Source organism: Pan paniscus, chromosome 2 (assembly GCF_029289425.2).
Source record: "Pan paniscus chromosome 2, NHGRI_mPanPan1-v2.0_pri, whole genome shotgun sequence".
NCBI lineage: Eukaryota > Metazoa > Chordata > Mammalia > Primates > Hominidae > Pan > Pan paniscus.
In genome coordinates, this window is record NC_085926.1 from 156,450,581 (window position 1) to 156,475,181 (window position 24,601).

The 24,601-nt window shown below is 36.7% G+C and overlaps 1 protein-coding gene and 1 pseudogene across 4 annotated transcripts in view; both read left to right on the top strand.

Moving 5' to 3' along the window:
* Positions 1-24,601, top strand: part of RSRC1 (arginine and serine rich coiled-coil 1) — a 483,059-nt gene that overhangs the window by 439,580 nt on the left and 18,878 nt on the right. The window lies entirely within an intron of this gene.
* LOC117978381 (small ribosomal subunit protein eS12-like) lies at positions 2,382-3,073 on the top strand (annotated as a pseudogene).

Here is a 24,601-nt window from a genome sequence, read left to right on the forward strand (position 1 = left end):
AGATAGATTACAAAAATAAAAGTGGAGGAGGCGGTAGTTTAAAAGACTAAAGCAATGAAATTATTGAAATTATTTTATCACTTCAATATTAGTCACATGCTGCTTATTGACAGGGATACATTCTGAGAAATGTCATTAGGTGTCATTTTGCAAACATTGTAGAGTATACTCTCACAAACCTAGGTGGTATAGCCTACTACACACCTCAACTATATGGTATAGCCCGTTGCTCCTAGGCTACAAACCTTTACAGCAAGTTACTCTGTAGGCATTCATAACGCACTGGTAAATATTTGTGTCTCAAAACATAGAAAAGTTTGGTAAAAATATGATATAAAAGATTTTTTAAATGGTACATCTATATAGGGCACTTAACCATAAATGGAGTTGTAGAACTGGAAGTTGCTCTAGGCAAGTCAGTGAGTGGTGAGTGAATTTGAAGGCCGAGGACATTACTGTCCACTACTGTGGACTTTATAAACACTGTACATTAGGCTATACTAAGTGTATGGAAAGCATTTTTTTCTTCGATAATAAATTAACCTTAGCTTACTGTAACTTTTTTACTTTATAAACTTTAAATTTAAATTTTAAAACTTTTTAGCTCTTCTGCAATAACACTTAAAACACAAATATTATACACTGTACAAAAATATTTTTCTTAAACCTTTATTCTTTAAGCATTTCCTCTATTTGCAGTTTTTTTAACTGTTTTAACTTTAAAACTTTTTCATTAAAACTAGGACTCAAACACATACGTTAGCCTAAGCTTTCACAGGGTCAGAATTGTCAATATCAACGTCTTCCACCTCTATATCTTGTACCACCAGAAGGTGTTTAGGGGCAATAACATGCATGGAGCTGTCGTCTCTTATGGTAATGATATCTTCTTCTAGAATACCTCCGAAAGGCCCTGCCTGAGGCTGTTATGATAAAAAATATAGTATAGTAAACACATAAACCAGTAACATAGTCATTTATCATCAAGTATTATGTGCTCTACATAATTGTATGTGCTATAGTTTTATAAGACTGGCAGCGCTGCTTTGTCTTATAAAGCATCACCACAGATGCATGAGTTATGTGTTGTGCCACAATGTTAGGGTAGCTATGACATCACTGGGCAATAGGAATTTTCAACCCCATTATTATAATCTTGTGGAACCACCATTGTATATTTTATATGCAGCCTGTTATTGACCAACACATTTTTGCACATTACATAATTTTCTTCATATAAAGCAAGATCTCCAATATGAATTGTTTTTTGTTTTTGTTTTTGGGGTTTTTTGTTTGTTTGTTTGTTTGTTTGTTTTGACAGTGTCTCACTCTGTCACCCAGGCTGGAGTAGAGTGGCGCGATCTTGGCTCACTGCAACTCCACCTCCTGGGTTCAAGCAATTCTCCCACCTCAGCCTGCTGAGTAGCTAGGACTACAGGCATGTGCCATCATGCCTGGCTAATTTTTGTACTTTTTGGTAGAGACAGGGTTTCACCATGTTGTCCAGGCTGGTCTCGAACTCCTGACCTCAAGTGATCCACCCACCTCAGCCTCCCAAAGTGCTGGGATTACAGGCATGAGCAACCACGCCCGGGCTCCACTGTGAATTGTTTATGCAGCATTTAGTTTCTGATTATGCACACACTGCCCACAGTCACTCAGAAAACTTAAGTAATTGAAATGTGTTTTAGTGACAGCTTAAGTCAGAGGTCAGCAAACTAAGACCAATCAGCCAAATCCAGCCCACCACCAAGTTTTATAAAGTACTGTTGAAACAAAAGCCACTCTCATTTGTTTACATATTGTCAATGGCTGCATTTGTGCTGCAACAGCAGAATTGAATAGTTGTGACAGAGACTTATGGCCTACAAAGCCTAAAATACTTACTGTCTTGCCCTTTACGGCAAAAGTTTGCTGACGCCTGGCTTAAATAAGAAAGTAATTCTAATACCAAAATACAATTACAAATATAATGTGAAATATAATTATATATCTATATATACATACACACATATGTTATATAGGTACAAGTGTACATAAAAGAGAAATTATTGGGGAATGATTTTGTGGTATTTGTGCCCCTCTACTACTCTTGCCTAGCTTTTTTTGCCCTGCATATTAAAAATTAGTATTACATTCTTTATAAAATGTATCTAGCGGTGCAATTGGGGCACAAAATTTACTCTATGAATAGTTACTCTTCCTCTGAATAACTGAATTTTGATTTTATGTATTTGTCATATTTTTGCATACGTGGGAGATCGGATTTCTGTTTAAACAGGATAGACTAGTGGTTTTCAAGCTTTAGTGTGCCTCAAAATCACCTGGAGACTGATTGTTCCACTCCCAGAGTTTCTGATTCAGGGGGTCTGAGATAGGGACTAAGGATTGCAGTGCTAAGAAGTACACCCAGGTGATGCCAATACAATTGGTCTGGAGAGCACACTTCAAGAACCACTGGAATAGACCTTCATTATAGTAAAAGAGTAATAGGGACCCATGGAAAGACAGCATTCACTGAGATAGCCTGAGTCTTCTGAAAATTTACCACCCTTTCCCAGAGTTGGCCTTGTGGCATTATGGACATGAACACTGTTTTACAAAACATGCTGAAGACTGCCCTCATCCATGATGGCTTAGCATGTGGAATTTGCAAAGCTGCCAAAGCCTTAGACAAGTTCCAAGCCCATCTTTACATATTTGCATCCAGCTTTGGTCTGTGATGAGCCTGTGTATGTCATGTTGGTGGCCCTTTGTGCTGAACACCAAATCTACCTAAGTAAGGTTGATGACCGTAAGAAACTAGGGGAAGAGATAGGCCTCAGAGAGGGAAAACCCTATAAAGTCATTGGTTGCAATTGTGTAGTAGTTAAGGACTATGGCAAAGAATCTCAGGCCAAGGATGTCATTGAAGAGTACTTCAGATACAAAAAAATAAGCAAATAAAAAATTTGGCTCGTGGAAAAAAAGAGAGAGGGTTTAAGTAGAGATGAAAAGCAGAATATAAAATAGAATATATACTATGAAAAAATTTTTAATTTAAAATTTTTTAATTGTGGTAAAATAATACATAAGAAATCTTACCGTCTTAACCATTTTAAGTATACAGTTCAGTAGTGTTATGTATATTCACACTGTTGTACAACAGATCTCCAGAACTTTTTCATCTTGCAAAACTGAAACTCTATACCCATTAAACTATAACTCCCCCTTCCCCCTCCCCCCTAGCCCCTGGCAACCACCATTAGGAGTGTACCTACTTTTTTTTCCATAAGTTATTGGGGTACAGGTGGTATTTCGTTACATGAGTAAGTTCTTCAGTGGTGATTTGTGAGATTTTGGTGCACCCATCACCCGAGCAGTATACACTGCACCACATTTGTAGTCTTTTATCCCTTGTACCCTTCCCACTCTTCCCCCCAAGTCCCCACAGTCCATTGTATCATTTTTTTTTTTTTGAGATGGAGTCTCATTCAGCCGCCCAGGTTGGAGTGCAGTGGCGCAATCTCGGCTCACTGCAACCTCTGCCCCCCGGGTTCAAGCAATTCTCCTGCCTCAGCCTCCCGAGTAGCTGGGACTACAGGCGCGTGCCACCATGCCTAGCTAATTTTTGTATTTTTAGTAGAGATGTGGTTTCACCATGTTGGCCAGGATGACCTCGATCTCTTGACCTCGTGATCCGCCTGCCTCAGCCTCCCAAAGTGCTGGGATTACAGGTGTGAGCCACCACGCCCAGCCCATTGTATCATTCTTATGCCTTTATGTCTTCACAGCTTAGCTCCCACATATCAGTGAGAAGATACAATGTTTGGTTTTCCATTCCTGGGTTACTTCACTTAGAATAATAGTCTCCAGTATCATCCAGGTTGCTACAAATGCTGTTAATTAATTCCTTTTTATGGCTGAGTAGTATTCCATCATGTGTGTGTATATATACACACACATCTCTCACAGTTTCTTTATCCACTTGTTGATTGATGGGCATTTGGGTTGGTTTCACAATTTGCACTTATGAATTGTGCTGCTATAAACATGAGTGTGCAAGTATCTTTTTCATATAATGACTTCTTTTCCTTTGGGTAGATAGATACCCAGTAGTGGGATTGCTGGATCAAATGGTAGTTCTACCTTTAGTTCTTTAAGGAATCTCCATGCTGTTTTCCATAGCAGCTGTATTAGTTTACATTCCCACCAGCAGTGTAGAAGTGTTCCCTGATCATCGCATCCATGCCAACATCTTTTTTTTTTTTTTATGGCCGTTCTTGCAGGAGTAAAGTAGTGTTGCACTGTGGTTTGGATTTGCATTTCCCTGATCATTGGTGATGTTGAGCATTTTTTCATTTATCTGTTGGCCATTTGTATATCTTCTTTTGAGAATTGTCTATTCATGTCCTTAGTCCACTTTTTGATGGCATTGTTTTGTTTTGTTTTGTTTTCTTACTGATTTGAGTTCTTTGTAGATTTTGGATATTAGTCCTTTGTCAGATGTGTAGATCGTGAATATTTTCTCCCACCCTGTGGGTTGTCTGTTTACTCTGCTGACTGTTCCTTTTGCCATGGAAAAGCTCTTTAGTTTAATTAAGTCCCAACTATTTATCTTTGTTTTTATTGCATTTGCTTTTGGGTTCTTGGTTGTGACATCCTTGCCTAAACCAACGTCTAGAAGGGTTTTTACAATGTTATCTTCTAGAATTTTTATAGTTTCAGGTCTTAGATTTAAGACCTTAATCCATCTTGAGTTGATTTTTGTACAAGGTGAGAGATGAGGATTCAGTTTCATTCTCCTACATGTGGCTAGCCAATTATCCCATCACCATTTATTGAAAAGGGTGTCCTTTCCCTACTTTACGTTTTTGTTTGCTTTGTCGAAGATCAGTTGGCTGGAAGTATTTGGGTTTATTTCCATGTTCTCTATTCTGTTCCATTAGTCTATGTGCCTATTTTTATACCAGTACCACACTGTTTTGGTGACTATGGCCTTATAGTATAGTTTGAAATCAGGCCGTGTGATGCTTCCAGATTTGTTCTTTTTGCTTAATCTTGCATTGGCTGTGCAGGCTCATTTTTGGTTCCATATGAATTTTAGAATTGTTTTTTTCTGGCTGGGCGCGGTGGCTCACACCTGTAATCCCAGCACTTTGGGAAGCTGAGGCGGACCGGTCATGAGGTCGGGAGATTGAGACCATCTTGGCTAGCATAGTGAAATCCTGTCTCTACTAAAAATACAAAAAATTAGCCAGGCGTGGTGGCACATGCCTGTAATCCCAGCTACTCGGGAGGCTGAGGCAGGAGAATGGTGTGAACCCGGGAGGTGGAGCTTGCAGTGAGCCGAGATTGTGCCACTGCACTCCAGCCTGGGCGACACAGCGAGACTGTCTCAAAAACAAAAAAAACAGAGTTTTTTTTTCTAATTCTGTGAAGAATGATGGTGGTATTTGGATGGGGATTGCACTGAATTTGTAGATTGCTTTTGGCAGTATGGTCATTTTCACAATATTGATTCCACCCATCCATGAGTATGGGATGTGTTTCCATTTGTTTGTGTCATCTATGATTTCTTTCAGCAGTGTTTTGTAGTTTTCCTTGTAGAGGTCTTTCAGCTCCTTCATTAGGTATATTCCTAAGTATTTTATTTATTTTTCAGCTATTGTAAAAGGGGCTGAGTTCTCGATTTGATTCTCCAGTTGGTCGCTGTTAGTGTATAGAAAAGCTACTGATCTGTATACGTTAATTTGCTGAATTATTTTATCAGTTCTAGGAGCTTTCTGGAGGAGTCTTTAGGGTTTTCAAGGTAATTGATCATATTGTCAGCAAACGGTGACAGTTTGATTCCCTCTTTACCTATTTGGATGCCCTTTATTTCCTTTTCTTGTCTGATTGCTCTGGCTATGACTTCCAGTACTATGTTGAAGAGGAGTGGTGAGAGTGGGCATCCTTGTCTCGTTCCAGCTCTCAGAGGGAATGCTTTCAACTCTTCCCCATTCAGTATTATGTTGGCTGTGAGTTTGTCATAAATGGCTTTTATTACATTGAGGTATGTCCCTTGTATGCCGATTTTGCTGAGAGTTTTAATCATAAAGTGATGCTGGATTTTGTTGAATGCTTTTTCTGCATCTATTGAGATGATCATGTGATTTTTGTTTTTAATTATGCTTATGTGGTGTATGACATTTATTGACTTGCATATGTTAAATTATCCCTGCATCCCTCATATGAAACCTACTTCATCATGGTGGGTTATCTTTTCAAAATGTTGTTGGATTCAGTGAGCTGGTATTTTGTTAAGGATTTTAGCATCTATGTTCATCAAGGATATCGGTCTGTAGTGTTCTTTTTTTTGGTTATGTCCTTTCCTGGTTTTGGTATTAGGGTGATGCTGGCTTCATAGAATGAATTGGGGAGGGTTCCTACTTTCTCTGTCTTGAGGAATAGTGTCAAAAGGATTGGTACCAATTCTTTGAATATCGGTAGAATTCTGCTGAGTCCTTCTGGTCCTGGGCTTTTTTTTGTTGATAATTTTTTTAATTACCATTTCAATCTCACTGCTCATTATTGGTCTGTTCAGGATATCTAATTCTTGCTGATTTAAGCTAGGAGGGTTGTATTTTTCCAGGAATTTATCCATCTCTTCTAGGTTTTCTAGTTTATGTACATAAAGGTGTTCATAGTAGCCTTGAATGATCTACAAAAGATCATTCACTGGTGTGAGTTTAATATCTCCTGTTTCATTTCTTAATGAGGTTATTTGGATTTCCTCTCTTTTCTTGTTTAATCTTGTTAATTATCTATCAATTTTATTTATCTTTCAAAGAACCAGCTTTTTGTTTTGTTTATCTTTTGTATTTTTTTGTTTCAATTTCATCTAGTTCTGCTCTGATCTTGGTTATGTCCTTTCTTCTGCTGGATTTGGGTTTGTTTTTTTCTTGTTTCTCTAGTTCCTTGAGGTGTGACCTTAGAATGTCAGTTTGTGCTCTGTCAGTCTTTTTGATGTAGGTGTTTAGGGCTATGAACTTTCCTCTTAGCACTGCCTTTGCTGTAGCCCAGAGGTTTTGATTGATTGTGTCATTACTGTCATTCAGTTCGAAGAATTTTTAAATTCCTATCTTGATTTCATTTTAGACCCAATGCTCATTCAGGAGCAGGTTATTTAATTTCCATGTATTTTCATGGTTTTGAAGCTTCCTTTTGGAATTAATTTCCAGTTTTATTCCAGTGTGATCTGAGAGAATGCTTGATAAAATTTCAGTTTTCTTAAATGTATCAAGCTTCATTTTATGGCCTATCTTATGGTCTATCTTGGAGAAAGTTCCATGAGCTGTTGAATAGAATGTGTATTCTGGGGTTGTTGGTTGAAATGTTCCGTATATATCTGCTAAGTCCATTTGTTCCAAGGTGTAGTTTAAATCCATTGTTTCTTTGTTGACTTTCTGTCTTGATGACCTGTCTAATGCTGTCAGTGGAGTATTGAAGTCCCCTACTATTATTGTGTTGCTGTCTATCTCATTTCTTAGATCTATTAGTAATTGTTTTATAAATTTGGGATCTCCAGTTTTAGGTGCATATATGTGATATCTTCCTGTTGGACAAGGCCTTTTGTCGTTATATAATGTCCCTCTTCGTCTTTTTTTAACTGCTGTTGCTTTAAAGTTTCTTTTGTCTGATATAAGAATAGCTACCCCTGCTCACTGTTGGTGTCCATTTGCATGAAATGCCTTTTCTGCCCCTTTACTTTAAATTTGTGTGAGTCCTTATGTGTTAGGTAAGTCTCCTGAAGGCAGCAAATAGTTGATTGGTAAGTTCTTATCCATTCTGTGGTTCTGTATCTTCTAAGTGGAGCATTTAGGCCATTTACATTCAATGTTAGTATTGAGATGTGAGGTACAGTTGCATTCATTGTGCTATTTGCTGCCTGTGTATTTTGTTTTTTGTTTTGTTTTTGCTTTTTAACTTGTATTTTTGTGTTATAGATCCTGTGTGCTTTATGCTTTAGAGAGGTTTTGTTTTGATGTCTTTCCAGGATTCATTTCAAGATTTAGAGTTCCTTTTAGCAGTTCTTGCAGTGGTGGCTAATGGCGAATTCTTCCAGCATTTTTGACTGAAAAAGACTGTATCTTTCCTTCATATATGAGGCTTAGTTTTGCTAGATACAAAATTCTTGGCTAATAATTGTTTTGTTTGAGGAGGCTGAAGATACGGCCCCAATCTCTGCTAGTTTGTAGGGTTTCTGCTGATAAATCTGCTGTTAATCTGATAGGTTTTCCTTTATAGGTTACCTGGTACTTCTGTCTCACAGCTCTTAAGATTCTTTCCTTCATCTTAACTTTGGATAACCTGATGACAATGTGCCTAGGTGATGATCTTTTTGCAGTGAATTTCCTGGGTGTTCTTTGTGCTTCTTGTATTTGCATGTCTAGTTCTCTAGCGAGGCTGGGGAAGTTTTCCTCAATTATTCCCCCAAATATGTTTTCCAAGCTTTTAGAATTCTCTTCTTCCTCAGGAACACCAATTATTCTTAGGTTTGGTCATTTAAAATAATCCTAGACTTCTTGGAGGCTTTGTTCTTTTTTCTTATTCTTTTTTCATTGTCTTTGTTGTATTGGGTTAATTTAAAGACCTTGTCTTTGAGCTCTGAATTTCTTTCTTCTCCTTGTTCAATTCTACTGCTGAGAATTTCCAGAGCATTTTGCATTTCTATAAGTGTGTCCCAAGTTTCCTGAATTTTTTATTGTTTTCTCTTTAAGCTATTTCCTTTAATATTTCTCCCTTCGTTTCTTGTATTGTTCTTTGGATTTCCTTGCATTGGGTTTGCCTTTCTCTGGTACCTCCCTGATTAGCTTAATAACTAACCTCCTGAATTCTTGTTAAGGTAAAAATGATTTCAGGGATTTCTTTTTGGTTTGGATCCATTGCTGGTAAAGTAGTGTGATTTTTGGGGGTTGTCAAAGAGCCTTGTTTTGTCATATTACCTGAGTTGGTTTTCTGGTTCCTTCTCATTTGGTTAGAGAGGGAACCAGAAAACCAGCTCTGTCAGAGGGAAGGTCTAGGGCTGAAGGCTGTTGTTGAGATTCTTTTATTCCATGGGGTGTTCCTAGATGTAGTACTCTCCCCCTTTTTCTATGGACTTGGCTTCCTGTGAGCCAAGCTGCAGTGATTGTTGTCTCTCTTCTGGGTCTAGCCCCTCAGCAAGTCTACCCAGCTCCAGGGTGGTACTGGGGGCTGTCTGCACAGAGTCCTATGATGTAAATCATCTATGGGTCCCTCAGCTGTGGATACCAGCATCTGTTCCAGTGGAGGTATTTGGGGAGTGCAATGGACTCCGTGAGGGTTCTTAGCTTTGGTGGTTTCATGTTCCATTTCTGTGAAGGTTGGCCTCCTGCTGGGAGGTGGCACTTTCCAGAGAGCATCAGCTGTGGTAGTATGGAGAGGAACCAGTGGTGGGCGGGGCCCTAGAACTCCCAAGATTATATGCCCTTTGTCTTCAGCTACCAAAGTGGGTAGGGAAGGACCATCAGGTGGGGGCAGGGCTAGGCATGTCTGAGCTCAGACTCTCTTTGGGCGGGTCTTGCTGCACCTGCTGTTGAAGATGGGGGTGAAGTTCCCAGGTCAATGAAGTTGAGTACCTAGGAGGATTATAGCTGCCTCTGCTGAGTCATGCAGGTTGTTACGGAAGTAGGGGAGGGCGGCAGTCACAGGCCTCATCCAGCTACCATGCAAACCGAAGGGCTGGTCTCACTCCCACCGTGCCCACACAACAGCCCTGAGTCTGTTTCCAGGTGTTGGGAGAGCCAGGCTTGAGAACTTGCCCCAGACTACCCGTCTCCCAGAAAAGGGCTTGGTTCTTCCCCCACCTGTGGAGTCTGCACACGGGATTTGTGCCCTCCGCTGAGTTCTGGCCAGGAGGCTTCCCATCCCATTCAAATTGTTACAGAGTTCAGCTGGAAATTTCCTTCTCCCTGTGGTGTTTTCCCCCCCAGCTCCTCTGGACACCGTCCTGGTGGATTCCTGTGGTGTCAGGCAGGAATGTCCTTGGGCACCCAGTGAACTCCCAGGGCCTTTCTGCTGCTTCTTCTACCCCTGTATTTCACTCAGCTCTCTAAATTGACTCAGCTCCAGGTGAGGTCAGAAACTTCTCCCACAAACAGACCTTCAGTTTCTCCAGTGGGGGTGTGTGTTCGGGAGAGGAGGCTGTCCCATTCTCACTTCCACAGTTGGGGCACTCACAGTATTTGGGATGTCTCCCAGGTCCTGCAGGAGCAGTCAGCTTCCTTCATTAGCTCTGTGGGTCCTCTCGGGATTGCTGGTTTGTTCTTGCAGTCATTCTGGAGCTAAAATTCACAATGCAAGCCTCTGTGATGCTGCTCTGTCCATCCAGGTCGGAGCTGCAGTCTAGTCCTGCTTCCCATCTGCCATGATCAGATCAGGCTACTATGAAAATATTTTAATGGTATAGCCAATGAATTTAAGGTAATATGCAGTGAAAATTTGTTAAGAGTAGGATAAAATGTTCCTTTGCTGTTTCATATTACTTTTTAAATTGTATGACCTAGATTTACACACTGGTCTTTCTACTCACTGGGTACTGAGTGGTCTACTTACTACTTACTGAGTGGCCTTTGGTCATATCATTTAACCTCACTGAACTTCAGTTCTTGAAGTAAAAATGAAGAAAACAATGCTTATCTCACAGGGATTTTATAAGAATTAACTATATGAAAGCACTTTGGCAAGTGTATCCAAATGTTAGCTGGAGGCTATATAAATACAAAATCTTGATTATTGAAGGATATGGAAAGCATACCTATTATGAAATAATCTCAACGGTAGGATAAAGGAAACCTTTTAAAGTCTATGAGAGGAAAGAGATGATCAAGACTGTCTTCACTAGTTATTAAGTGTATTAGATTCATTTGTTAGGTATTTCCTTTAGATCTGACGTTTGGCCTTCAAATTTTTATTAACTTGGACTGTTTAGGCTTTTGAGGTTTCATTTGTCAAAGTTGTTAGTTCTTGTGTATTACTAACACAAATATTTATGTGTAGCTTTGGCCTTTTATCAATGGAAATCAGAAAATCAATAAACTTAATAGTTGTTCATTACACAGTTGATGCATTTGCAGGACTATGTTGAGTACTGTAAGTGAATAATCAATTCAGTCAAAATCTATTACCAGGTCACTGCCAGTTTTTTTATAGTGTACTCTTTTATTTATGACTTTCATAGGTACTGCAGCACTTTTTTATGAAGTAGTCTTCTGTGGGATTCATACTGCTTATAATTGTGATCCTTTCACCTAGTTGGAAGCACCTGTCACCCTGGAGGTGTTCCTAGATTAGCCCTCTCTTGGTATAAGCAGGGCTCTAACTCAGGCCAGCTTTCTTTCACCCTAGGATTAATTTCATCAAGTTCATTCACTGAGCCAGTTTATATTTACTGATTCCCCACTGTGGGCTGAATACTGTGGGAGTACATGTAAGAGCTCTTCTGTATTATATCATCTAGTGGGTGAGAAACTCTGTAAAACTATAATGTAAGGAGAATAAATGCTCAGTAGAGCTTTGGGAAGGTTTCACAAGGAGTGGCATTTGAGCTGAATTTTGCAGAAGTAAAATTCATTTTGAAAAACTAGATAATAGGTATTCCAAGCTGAAGGAAGAACCTGAAAGGAAGTTTTGCATGCTATAGAAGTTCATAGAAGGTTTCTAGTCAGACTTATATAGGTTCAAGGAAGAAAGTAGATTGTAAACTGAGGGTTAAGAATAAGAATTAGATGAAAGGGAGAAAGGATAGGAATGTTCCAAGTAAAGGGAACAGCATTTGTGAAACCTGTAATCAAGAGAATATGGTTCTTCAAATAATTGAAAACTGAATGAAATTTAACATGGCTGAAACCAAGTGATCCATGTAGGAAAATGATGTGCACCAAGCATAGAGGTTTTATCATGCACAGATTTACAAACATTTCTTTAAAAAGCAAATAAAAATCCCAAAGAAATTTGTTACCGCTACTGGGGAAATACTACAGGACAACGATGTGGGCAAGGATTTTTTGGGTAAGGCCTCAAAAACACAGACAACAGAAGCAAAAATAGACAAATGGGATTGCATCAACCTATAAAGCTTGTGCTCAGCAAAGGAAACAATCAACCAAGTGAAAGACAAGCTTACAGAATGGCAGAAAATATTTGTAAACTATCCATCTGAGAAGGGATTAATAACCAAAATATGTAAGGAACTCAAATGTTTAACTCAATAACACATAATAATAATAATAATTCCATTGAAAATCAGCTAAAAGGCCAGGCTTATGCCTGTAATCTCAGTGTTTTGAGAGGCCGAGATGGGAGTATGTGTCACATGGAGCCAGGAATTTGAGGCCAGCATGGTCATTGTAGCGAAAAAATAATAATAATTATAATAAATTTAAAAAGGAGGGAGGTGGGTATTTAGAGGCTCTTATTGTACAGCCTTTTTCAAAGCATGTAACTTAAAAAGGAAAAACAAGCAAAACACCAGAATAGACGTTCCTGAAAAGAAGACGACATATAAACGGCCAACAGTATATGAAAAAATGCTCACCATCACTAATTATCAGGAAAGTGCAAATTAAAACCACAGTGAGATATCATCTCACCTCGGTTAAAATGGCTGTTACTGAAAAGACAAAAATTAGTGGTTGCTGGCAAGGATGTGGACAAAAGGAAACCCACATACACTGTTGGTGGGAATGTAAAGTATATAGCCACTATGGAAACCAGTATGGAGGTTCCTTAAAAAACTAAAAGTAGAACTACCATATGATCCAGGAATCCCACTGGTGTGTGTGTGTATATATTTTATATATGTATATATTTATATATATTTTATATATGTATATGTTTATTTTATATATATATCCCAAATAAAGGAAACAGTTTATGGAAAAAATATCTGCACCCTTGTGTTTATTGCAGCACTAGTCCTAGTGGCAAAGATATGGAGTCAACCAAAGTGCCATTAATGGATGAATGGATTTTTAAAATGTGTTGTATATATACACAATGGAATATTATTCAGCCACAAATAAAAGAGTGAAATCCTGTTATTTGCAGCAACATGGATGGAACTGGAGGTCATTAAGTTAAATAAAATAAGCCAAACACAGAAAGACAAATATCATGTTGTCAATCACATGTGGGAGCTAAAAGAGTAGATCTCATGGAGGTAGAAAGTAGAATCATGGTTACCAGAGGCTGAGAACAGTGGAGGATGAAGAGAAGTTGGTTAAAGAGTACAAAAATAACAGATGGAAGAAATAAGTTTTAGTATTTGATAGTACAGTAGGGAAACTATAATTAACTATAATATTTATTATATATTTCAGAATAGCTAGAAGAGAAGAATTCTAATGTTCCCAACACAAAGAAAAATGTTTGAGGTGATAAATATTGCAGTTACCCTAATTTGATAATTATACATTGTATACATGTATCAAAATAGCACAGGTACCCCAAAATATGTACAACTATTATATATCAGTATTTTAAAAAATTGTTCAGGGCTCACAGGGCAGGTTTTTGTAGGTGATATTATAAATGTTGTTCTGAAAAAAAGCCTGAGTAGCAGCATCTTGAAAGTTGATGGCCTGTCTTATGTATGAAATAAAATGTGACAATTCTTGTTTTATATAACAGGATTAGGATTATTCTCTATTGTTTAAAAAAATACAAGAATGCTTGAGTGTCCAAATTTTCACCAAAACCTTTTAATAAGAATTCGAATAATGTACCAGTTTTTAATCCAGGGCATTGGCCAGGTATGATGGCTCACTCTTATAATCCCAGCACTTTGGGAGGCTGAGGCAGGAGGAATGCTTGAACTCAGGAGTTTGAGACCAGCCTAGGTAACATAGTGAGACCCCATTTCAACTAAAAAAATTAAAAGTAGCCCAGCATGGGGGCACACGCCTGCAATCCTAGCTACTCAGGAGGCTCAGATGGGAGAATCCCTAGAGCCCAGGAGATCAAGGCTGCAGTGAGCTATGATCATGCCACTGCACTCTAGCCTAGATAATAGAATGAGAGAGAGTCTGTCTACAAAAAAAAATTAAATTTTATAAATAATAATAATCTAGGGATTTTTGTGGGTTTTGGTTTTGCTTTAAAAAAAATTTAGTCTTTCAATGAGGATAGTTTAAATGGTTTGGAATTTGCTTCTAAGAACTGTAGCCAATTTGAAGGCTATGATGATCAGTTGTCTGGCACCCAGTCACAAAACCAAAGATCTTCCTATTTCTGTTATTCGTTTTCCTTTTCCTATGTTTCTCTTTTTTTCTTCTTATTTCTCCCTCCTGTTGTTTCATCCCTTTTGTGTGTGTGTCTCTGTATGTCACATTTGTGTCTCTACCCTCTCTCTATATCTATTTCCTAGCCCCGATTTTTCTTTCTTAACTATCCACAATATATAACTAAAGTCTGTGTCATACATGTCGTACCTAATGAGTGTCACCTTGTTTTTCTCTCTTTTTTTTTTAAATGCATATGTAGTCGCCCCCCCTTATCTGTGGTTTCTCTTTCTGTGGTTTCAGTTACAGTGAACTGTAGTCCAAAAATATGAAGTGAAAAATTCCAGAAATAAACAATTCATAAGTTTTAAATTGTGCTGAGTAGCGTGATGAAATCTCACACCATCACACATGAACCATCTCTTTGTCCAGTGTATTCACATTGTATACACTACCGCTCATTAGTCACTTCGTTGCCATCTCAATTATCAGATCAACTTTTGTAGTATCTCATCACGTAGGCATTTTCTCATCTCACGTCATCACAAGAAGGATGTACAATAATATCTCTTGAGAGATGAGGTCTTGCTCTGTTGCCCAGGCTGACCTTGAACCCCTGGGCTCAAGCAATCCTCCCACCTCTGCTCCCTGATTTGCAGATATTTTCTCCTATTCTGTTGGTTGTCTTTTTTACTTTCTTGATTGTATTCTTTGAGGCACGAATGTTTTTAACTTTGATGAAGTTCAGTTTATCTGTTTATTTTTTGTTACATCAGCTTATGGCGTGATATTTAAGAGGGCTTTGCCTAACCTAAGATCACAAAGATTTACTACTGTCATTTCTTCTCAGAGTTGTATAGTTTTAGGTTTTATATTTAGATCTGTGATCCATTTTGAGTTCATTTTTGTGTAGGATGTGAAAGATCCAACCCTATTATTTTTGCATGTGGATTATTCCAGTAGTCTTAGACCCACTTGTTGACCTCATTCAGTTTTTAACTGTTTTTATTAAGTATGACATACATTCAAAAGCCTCTTTAGAAGATATGTAAAGGGCATAAAGAATAACAGTAATATAGACACCTGCACACAACTTCCAACTTGAGATACAGAAAAATGAAAACTCTTCTGCTGAATTCTTCAATCTTTTCTATTCTGAATTTTATGCGTATTCTTCTCTTGCTTCTCTCTATGCTTTCACCACATCTGTGTATATTACCAATAATATAACATTTACTTTTGGAAATGTTATATTTCTAATTTTACAAATTTAAGTAAGCTGAGGTGGGAGGATCACTTGAGCTCAGAGGTTCAAGGCCAGCCTGGGCAACATAGCAAGGCCCCATCTCTTACAAGATATTATATTAATATTTTACAAATTAAAAAATTACAAGATGTTGTATTTTACAAAGTAAAAAATAGTATATAAATTTTTATGACTTGCTTTCTTTTTCTGTTCAACATTATGGTATACCATAGTGATAGTACTGTCTATAGTTGTAGTTTATTCATTTTCACTGTTGTATAATATTCTATTTTTAGACTGTACCAAAACTTACTGATTCTCTTGTTGATGCACGTTTGGTTATTTCAGATTTTTTGCTATTAAAACATAAACATTCTTATACCTCTCTCCTGGTAGACATGTGCAAGTATTTCTCCAGGGTGCATATATGCCTAGGATTAGAATTGCTGAGGTATAAAGTACACACATCTTCAGTTCAACCACATAGTGCCACATTGTTTCCAAAGTGATTGATGCCAGTCTTCACTCCCTTAACTATTGCATAACATTTCTGATTGCTCCACATCCTTGCCATGCTTGATCTTTCCAGACATTTTGATTGTTGCCAGTGTATGATTTCATTGCCATAGTGTGATGACTATAAAATGTTATCTGATTTTGATTTGCAAGGTCATTTCCAAGATTACTAATGGGCTTGAGCGTCTTCTCATGTATGTATTGGTCATTGGTATTCCTTTATCTGTGACATGTTTATTCAGGTTTTTAATTACATGTTTCTATTGGTTTATCTTTTATTAGTTCTTTGTAAATTAATATGTATTACAGATATCTTCTCTTAGTATGTCTTAATTTTTATGTATTCAAATTTATTAGTCCTTTTATGTTTTATATTTTTTATGTCCTGTATCAGAAAATTCTTCCCTAAGTCAAGGTCATAATCATATGCTCCAAAGATTTTCCCACTTAAATTCTTAATCCACCTGGAATTTTTTTTTAATGTTTAATTTTCATGGTATGTAGTAGGTGTATACATTTATGGGGTACATGAAATGTTCTGATACAGGCATGCAATGCATAATAATCACATCACAGAAAATGGGGTACTCATCCCCTCAAGCATTTATCCTATGTGTTACAAACAATCCATTTGTACTTTTTAAGCTATTTTTAAATGTACAATTAAGTTATTGACTATAGTTAGCCTGTTGTGCTATCAGATAGTAGGTTTTATTCATCCTTTCTAACTGTATTGGAATTGATTATTAAGTCTTCATATCTAGTAAGACAAATCCCACACTTGATTTTTCTTCTATATGAATAATTGGTTATTTTTAATCTTTGTTCTTCCATATGAATGAGTTTTTCAGGTTTCATTAAATAGATTAAGTAAATAAATTGACCAACTACAATGGTGAGAGTTTTATTGAAATTACATTGACTCCATAGATTTATTTGGTGAGAATAATGTCTTTATGATATTGAGTATTTTTATCCTGGAGCATGGTATAGCTCTGCATATTTATTTAGGTTTTCTTTAGTATCTGTTAATAAACTTTTACAATTTACTCCCTAAAGAATTGGCACCTCATTTGTTGGATTTTTTTTTTATTATACCTTAAGTTTTAGGGTACATGTGCACAATATGCAGGTTAGTTACATATGTATACATGTGCCATGCTGGTGTGCTGCACCCACTAACTCGTCATCTAGCAGTAGGTATATCTCCCAATGCTATCCCTCCCCCCTCCCCCTACCCCATAGCAGTCCCCAGAGTGTGATGTTCCCCTTCCTGTGTCCATGTGTTCTCTGTGTCCATGTGTTCTCATTGTTCAATTCCCACCTACGAGTGAGCATATGTGGTGTTTGGTTTTTCGTTCTTGCGATAGTTTACTGAGAATGATGTTTTCCAATTTCATCCATGTCCCTACAAAGGACATGAACTCATCATTGTTTATGGTTGCATAGTATTCCATGGTGTATATGTGCCACATTTTCTTACTCCAGTCTATCATTGTTGGACATTTGGGTTGGTTCCAAGTCTTTGCTATTGTGAATAGTGCCGCAATAAACATACGTGTGCATGTGTCTTTATAGCAGCATGATTTATAGTCCTTTGGGTATATACCCAGTAATAGGATGGCTGGGTCAAATGGTATTTCTAGTTCTAGATCCCAGAGGAATCGCCACACTGACTTCCACCATGGTTGAACTAGTTTACAGTCCCACCAACAGTGTAAAAGTGTTCCTATTTCTCCACATCCTCTCCAGCACCTGTTGTTTCCTAACTTTTTAATGATTGCCATTCTAACTGGTGTGAGATGGTATCTCATTGTGGTTTTGATTTGCATTTCTCTGATGGCCAGTGATGATGAGCATTTTTTCATGTGTCTTTTGGCTGCATAAATGTCTTCTTTTGAGAAGTGTCTGTTCATGTCCTTTGCCCACTTTTTGATGTGGTCATCACTTTTGAACAGACTATTTGCAGTCAGAGATAATTTAAGGTAGTACTTGGCTTTTTGAATGTGTTTACTATAGAAGACTTTGAGAAATGGGCAGCAAAGAGACACTGAAAATTATCTTTTAAATCCATTTCCTGAGTATTTGGGTCAAATGACTTTCTGATGTGTTGGACAGTAATTGATTCCAGGGAATTGTTTTTACTGTCTGCCTAATCACTGTCTTATTGCTTCTGGATTATTGACCTCCTATGTCCATCTGGCTGACAGGATCAAGCCCTGAGTCAGCCTGTAAAAACTCTTCTTGAAATGTTTCAAATTAATTGTGAATTTGCAGTGGTTTCATTTTCAAAGGTTTATGTTTATTGCTAACATTGTTATGTGATAGTTTTGTGATTATTAAATGAGTTTAAGTAGACCTAGAAGTGTGTTATGCATGTCTATGTATGTGGGTATATATAAAATTTTTATTTATAATCAGTCTTAGTCTTCATGGGTTGGAATTTTATTCCCATATTTTTTGCTTGGATTGAAATGGCATGCTTATCTAACATAACTAGAATTCCCTGGTTATTCCCTGGTTATGTAGTTACAGTTACTACAAACTGGTAAACATACCTAAGAGGTTTGCAGATTTCTCCATCTGTATGGATTAATACATTTTCTGCCCAAATTTTGAGACATAACAGAATGATTGCCACTACCATCTCTCCATTCCCGAAGATCACATATTTTTAGAAGACTAGTCACCTATTGGTGGTAGTTAATGTTATGACTCCATAAGAATTAAAATAAGTGAAATATTAATAGATTGCTTAGAAATTATGTTGTTATGGTTAGAGATTATGCCCTAGAGCCACTGTCATTCCACGCTAGTCACCAGCAGATCTCCATGTGAAGTTCAAGACTGTTGTACATGTTCTATTTGTTGTCTCTTTACTCTCCTTCCTTCTACTGCCCCACATCTTCGGAACCCCTTGTCCTGCCTTATCCCCAGGGTTTAGCACCCACACAATCCTGATCTTTCCATCAGTTCCTTATCCTCTGGATTTTTCATTTGTCCGAGTTTTTCAATGCTGCAGGGCCCTGTTTTCTTCTATGAAATAACAAACTCACCTCTGCTGAAATGCCACCTCTGCCCAGAGATCATATTTGCACTTTAGTATACACCATATCTTTACTCAAAAAAAGGATGTAAATTTAATGGGAAGACTTGCCTAAGATTATATCATTAGTTGTGAAGCTAGAACTTAGAGCACTAATATTCACAGTCACTTACTTCACTTGTAAATAGAGCTGGATTTGCCTATTATATTGCAATTTTATGACTTAAAGCATTGTATTTGTCATGAAAAAACAGTTAGTAAAAACAAATTAATGGTTAATAATAATATTGTTCCTATAGCTGATTTCCTTCAAAGGTGCTGAGGAATGGGCTAAAATATATAATCTCACTTCCCATTTGTTAATTCCTTTATTTATTTGTTTATGCTATGCTTCCTATATCTGAATGGCTCTATATATGTCTCAGTTTAATCTAGCAAATGTGGGGACTAGAATGATTTGCTTTATTGATATGATAATGTATTATACGTTAAAATATAGAAACTTTTCTCTGTTTTTATAAAGGGTAGGATCGTTATTGATTGAGATTTCCAGCTGAAAAGTTTGCTACTCTTTTTTTTCTTGAAGTAGAATTTTTTAAATGAAATAATTAAGCTGTCTCACCAGAATATTTTAATTGAAAAAATTAGCTTTGCATAGAATTCATAGCTCTTATTATCATATAATTTTCATAACATTGTGAAGATTTCAGTCTTCTCCAAAATAAGCAGCAATAAATAATAATCATATATATTCCTTGATACAGCTTGGCCAACTGTATTTCAACATACAAAAACACACAAGGCCTACTTTACTTTTTTTTTCTCCCCTTTGAGACAGGTTTCACTCTGTCATCCTGGCTAGAATGCAGTGGCACAATCACGGCTCACTGCAGCCTTGAACTCCTGGGCTCAAGTGATTCTTCCACCACAGCCTTCCAAACACTAAGATTACAGGCATGAGCCACTGCATCCAGCCGTACCCTACTTTCACGATAAAGATAATATGGCATTTAGGGCTTGTCTTGATTAAAAGCCAAGAATATTATTTGCATTTCTTTGAAAGAAAAAGCTGAATTGAGGATAAAGTAGCGTCAAAATGACGACCAAATGGAAAGGAGATTATAATTGCAGATTTCAGAACACAGTTTAGTATACTTATGTATATTACTTCTTAAATAATGGTTTGAGGAGTGCAGATTATTCATCCATTTGATTTGAGATCTCTCCATGCTTCATTTTTTTTCCCTGGACAGTTAGAATTTTCCCTCATGGTTCAGACTCTTAAATATATATGCTCACCCTAAGTTCTTTAAAGTCCCTGAAAAGTTGCCTTCTCTATTAGTCATTCATTCTTTATTCTCCTTTTTGATTTTTCTGTCATCAGTGACACCTGAATACATTTTCTAGCCTACACTCATTGACCAAAAAAGAAAAAACTTGGCATCAACATTGTTTTTAGTCATTTAGACCATTATGTCCTTATGTGGCAACTACTTTATAAAGTAACATGAACATGACTCAACTTTTGGCTCTAAAATCAGAAGAAATAAAGATTCGCAATAGCAGTATCTATTTGTGAGCAATAACATTTTTATAAATTGATCCATTTCCAGACACTATTTTTAAAGTTGGTTTAAGTGATAGGCATTTTTTTAAGTGTTGTACCTAGCAAACTATGAAAAGTCTCTTATTAATCATTTGTATTTCAACTTATTTCTGAACTTAAATCTTATTATATATAATACTTTGCATCCTAATGCTAAATCTCAACATAAAGTAGTAGGAGCAAAGTTTCTACTCAGAATCAGTTTTACATGAAATGAAAACAACCTTGAATAATTAAAGCAATTTTTAAAAAGAAGAGTTAGATGTCTATACTCCCTGTTTTAAGACTTACGGTATAAAATTACAGTAATCAAGACTATATATTACTATAGGGATAGACATATGAGGGAACTTTTAAAAGTTCATGGAAATTGAATTAAAAGATAAAAAATATAAACCTTATCTCTCAATGGAAGCTCCATCAAGGTCTAGACACTTTTGTAAGCAATGATACCAGCCATTTAGTTCAACCCTAAAACACTGAGGGTCCTGGGAATTTAACTATGTTAATGAAGTCTTTTTTACATTATTAACTGAAGATGAATGGGTGCCTTTTAAGATTTTTTATGATTAGGAAACAAAAAGAAGTCAGAAGGAGCCAAATCAGAGCAGTAATGTGGATGCCTAATGATTTCCCATCAAAACTCTCACAAAATTGCCCATGTTTGATGAGAGGAATGAGCAGGAGCATTGTCATAGTGGGGAAGGACTCTCTGGTGAAGCTTTCCCAGACATTTTCCTGCTAAAGCTTTGGCCAATTTTCTTAAAGTATTCTCAATAAGTATTGTTCTTTGGCCCTCCAGAAAGCTAACAAGAAAATGCCTTGAGCATCCCGAAAACGTGTTGCCATGACCTTTGCTCTTCACCAGTCTGCTTTTGCTTAGACTGGACCACTTCCTCCTGGTTGCCATTGCTTTGATTGTGCTTTGTCTTCGGCATCATACTGGCAAAGCCATGTTTCATCTCTGTTACAATTCTTTGAAGAATTTGATCTCACCTGTTAGTAATTTCCATTGAAATCTCTGCTCTTGTCTGCAGTTCATCTGGGCACAACATTTTTGGCACCCATCAATTGGAAAGTTTGCTTAACTTTAATTTTTTCAGTCAGAATTACGTAAGCTAAACCAATTGAATTGTGGTTTAGGCTGTGGTGTTGGCTATTTGTGTTGTTAATTATCAGTCCTCTTCAATTAGGGCACAATTAAGATGAATTTTTTCCTTGCGAATTTATGTGCCTGGTCTGCTGCTGCAGGCTTCACCTTCAATATCATCTCATCCCTTCTTAAAACGATTTGTAAGCTGCTGATTTCTTTGGGGCATTGTCCCCATAAACTTATCATAAGGCATCAATGATTTCACCATTCTTTCACCCAAGCTTCATTATAAATTTAATGTTTGTTCTTGCTTCAATCTTTGCAGAATTCATATTCTGATAAGGATTCTTTTCAAACTGATGTCTTATCCCTCTTAGTCCCTCAAACTAGATCCTGTTCAGACATGTTATGATGAGTTAATTCAAGTTTATTTTGGTGCAGACAAAATTGAAATCCATACCGTTTTTCTATAATGTACATTTTCCATGAACTTTTTAAGACCCCTTATATAGAACAATGGAGCAGGGTAGAGAGACCTTGCTCAACCCTCACGTATATGATCAATTAATTTTCAACAAAACTACCAAGGCAATTCAATTGGGAAAGGAAAGTCTTTCAACAGATGCTACTGAAAAAACTGGATATTCTTACTGAGGAAAAGAAACATTGACCCTTACCTCACATCATACATAAGAATTAGCTTTAGTTTCACAGCAGAAAAATGCGGGACCCATAAGAATTAGCTTGAAATGTATTATAAACCTAATTATAAAAGCTAAAACTATAGAACTTCTAGAAGAAAATTTTTGCAGCCTTGAGTATGCAAAGATTTTTTGGATAAGACACAAAAAGCACAAACCATTTTTTGAAATGATAGATTATACTTCCTTAAACTTAAAAAGTTTTATTCTTTGAAAGATAGCATTAAGAAACAAAAAGGCAAGTCATAGAATGGAAGCAAATATTAGCAATATGTATTAACAAAGGACTTCAATTCCGTATATATAAAGAACTCATAACTCAATAAGACAAACAACCAATTAAACAATGAAGAAAAGATTTCAACAGATCATTCAGAAAAGAAAGGATGGCCAATAATCTTATGAAGAAAATGCTGAATATCATTAGTCATCAGAGAAATGCAAATTAAAACAGCAGTGAAATACATTACACCAATTAGAATGGCTGTGAGTTAAAAATCTGATAATGCCAACTGTTGATGAAGATGTAGAGCACCAGTACTCTTCTACACTGCTGTTGGGAACATAAAATGGTATAACCACTTTGGAAATCAGTTTGGCAGTGTCTTACAAAGTTAAACATATGTCTACCATACAACCCAACTATTTCAGTACTAGGGCAGTATTTACTATCCAAGAGAAATAAAAACATGTTCACACAAAGAGTTGTACATGAATGTTATAGCAATCTTATTCTCAAAAGCCAGAACCTGGAAACAACCCAAATGTTCATCTGCAGGTGAATAGATTTTAAAAATTGCAGATATTCATATAATAGAATTCTACTAGCATTACCACAGATGTACCCAACAACATGGATTTATCTCAGAAACATTATGCTGAGTGAAAGACATCAGATATAAAAGAGTATGCAATTTATATGGAAGTCTAGAAAATGCAGACTAATCTAAAGTGGCAGGAAGCAGATCTGTGGTTGTCTGGGGGTCAGGGTAGAGATAGAAATTGACTACAGAGAGACACAAGAAAATTCTTGGTAACAATGGACATGTTCTATATATTGATTGTTGTAGTGGTAACACAGAATTAACATGTACCAAAACTCACCAAATTGTATGCTTTGATAGGCACAGTTATAGATAAATTATACTTCAGTAAAGCTAATATTTTAAGTGCAATTTGAAGTATTTGGTGGTTTCTTTAAACCTTATGATTTTATATGATGCACTTCATTATTGATATAGCAAAATACTCTGCTTTTAGAAAAGAGAAATTAACATCATCTCACATCTTCTACCATCCTCCCTACCCCACCTCTGTTTAAAGGATCAAAGTTGTACATAAAATTGATAAAATAAGCACATAAAATCATAACTATTAATCATGTAAGGTTATCAAAGATTGAAAGGCTACAGAGCAGCCTAGTGCAATGGGAAGCGTAGAGGATGTTTGAAGTACTAAGACTTGGTTTCATATCCAAAATCTAGCTCTAATAGTATATCTTAAACTTAGAAATGGGTATATTACGTATTACCAAAAATTAGGATCAAGTGAAACATGCTAAGGCACTTGCAAACACAACAAATCCCTGTTCCTACCCACTGTATAGTCAGATCTTAACTGCTTGCAGATAAAAGTTCTAAATAAGAATTAGTTTGATTTGCCAATGAACTCTGAGAGAGCAACTGGAAATCTCAACCAGAAATCTCCAACACCTAGCCTAGCACCTGGCATAAATACATGTTAACTAAATTAATTTCCTATTTCTGAACCCCAGTGTTTTTATTGGCTCTGTTCAGAGAAATTAAGGCACATGAGGCCATAGACTATTTTCTCTAAGCTTATGAGCCGAAACATAATATGCTTACAAGAAGAGACATTAGAACTCATAACTTTATACTGACTAATGTTCAAATACAATTATGTTAGGTATCCATTTGCTTCTGACATCATTAAAGAACAGATCACAAAAGACTTGGACTTAAGCTGTCTGCTTTTCCTTGCATAATAAGTCCCCTGGTCCAGGGAATCCAGTCATAGAATTTAGCCTAACTGCTTCTAATCCATGTAGGACTTTTTATTAAAGATGAAAACTAGTAAAGAATTAACCATGAGAGGAAATAAAAGATTAATTC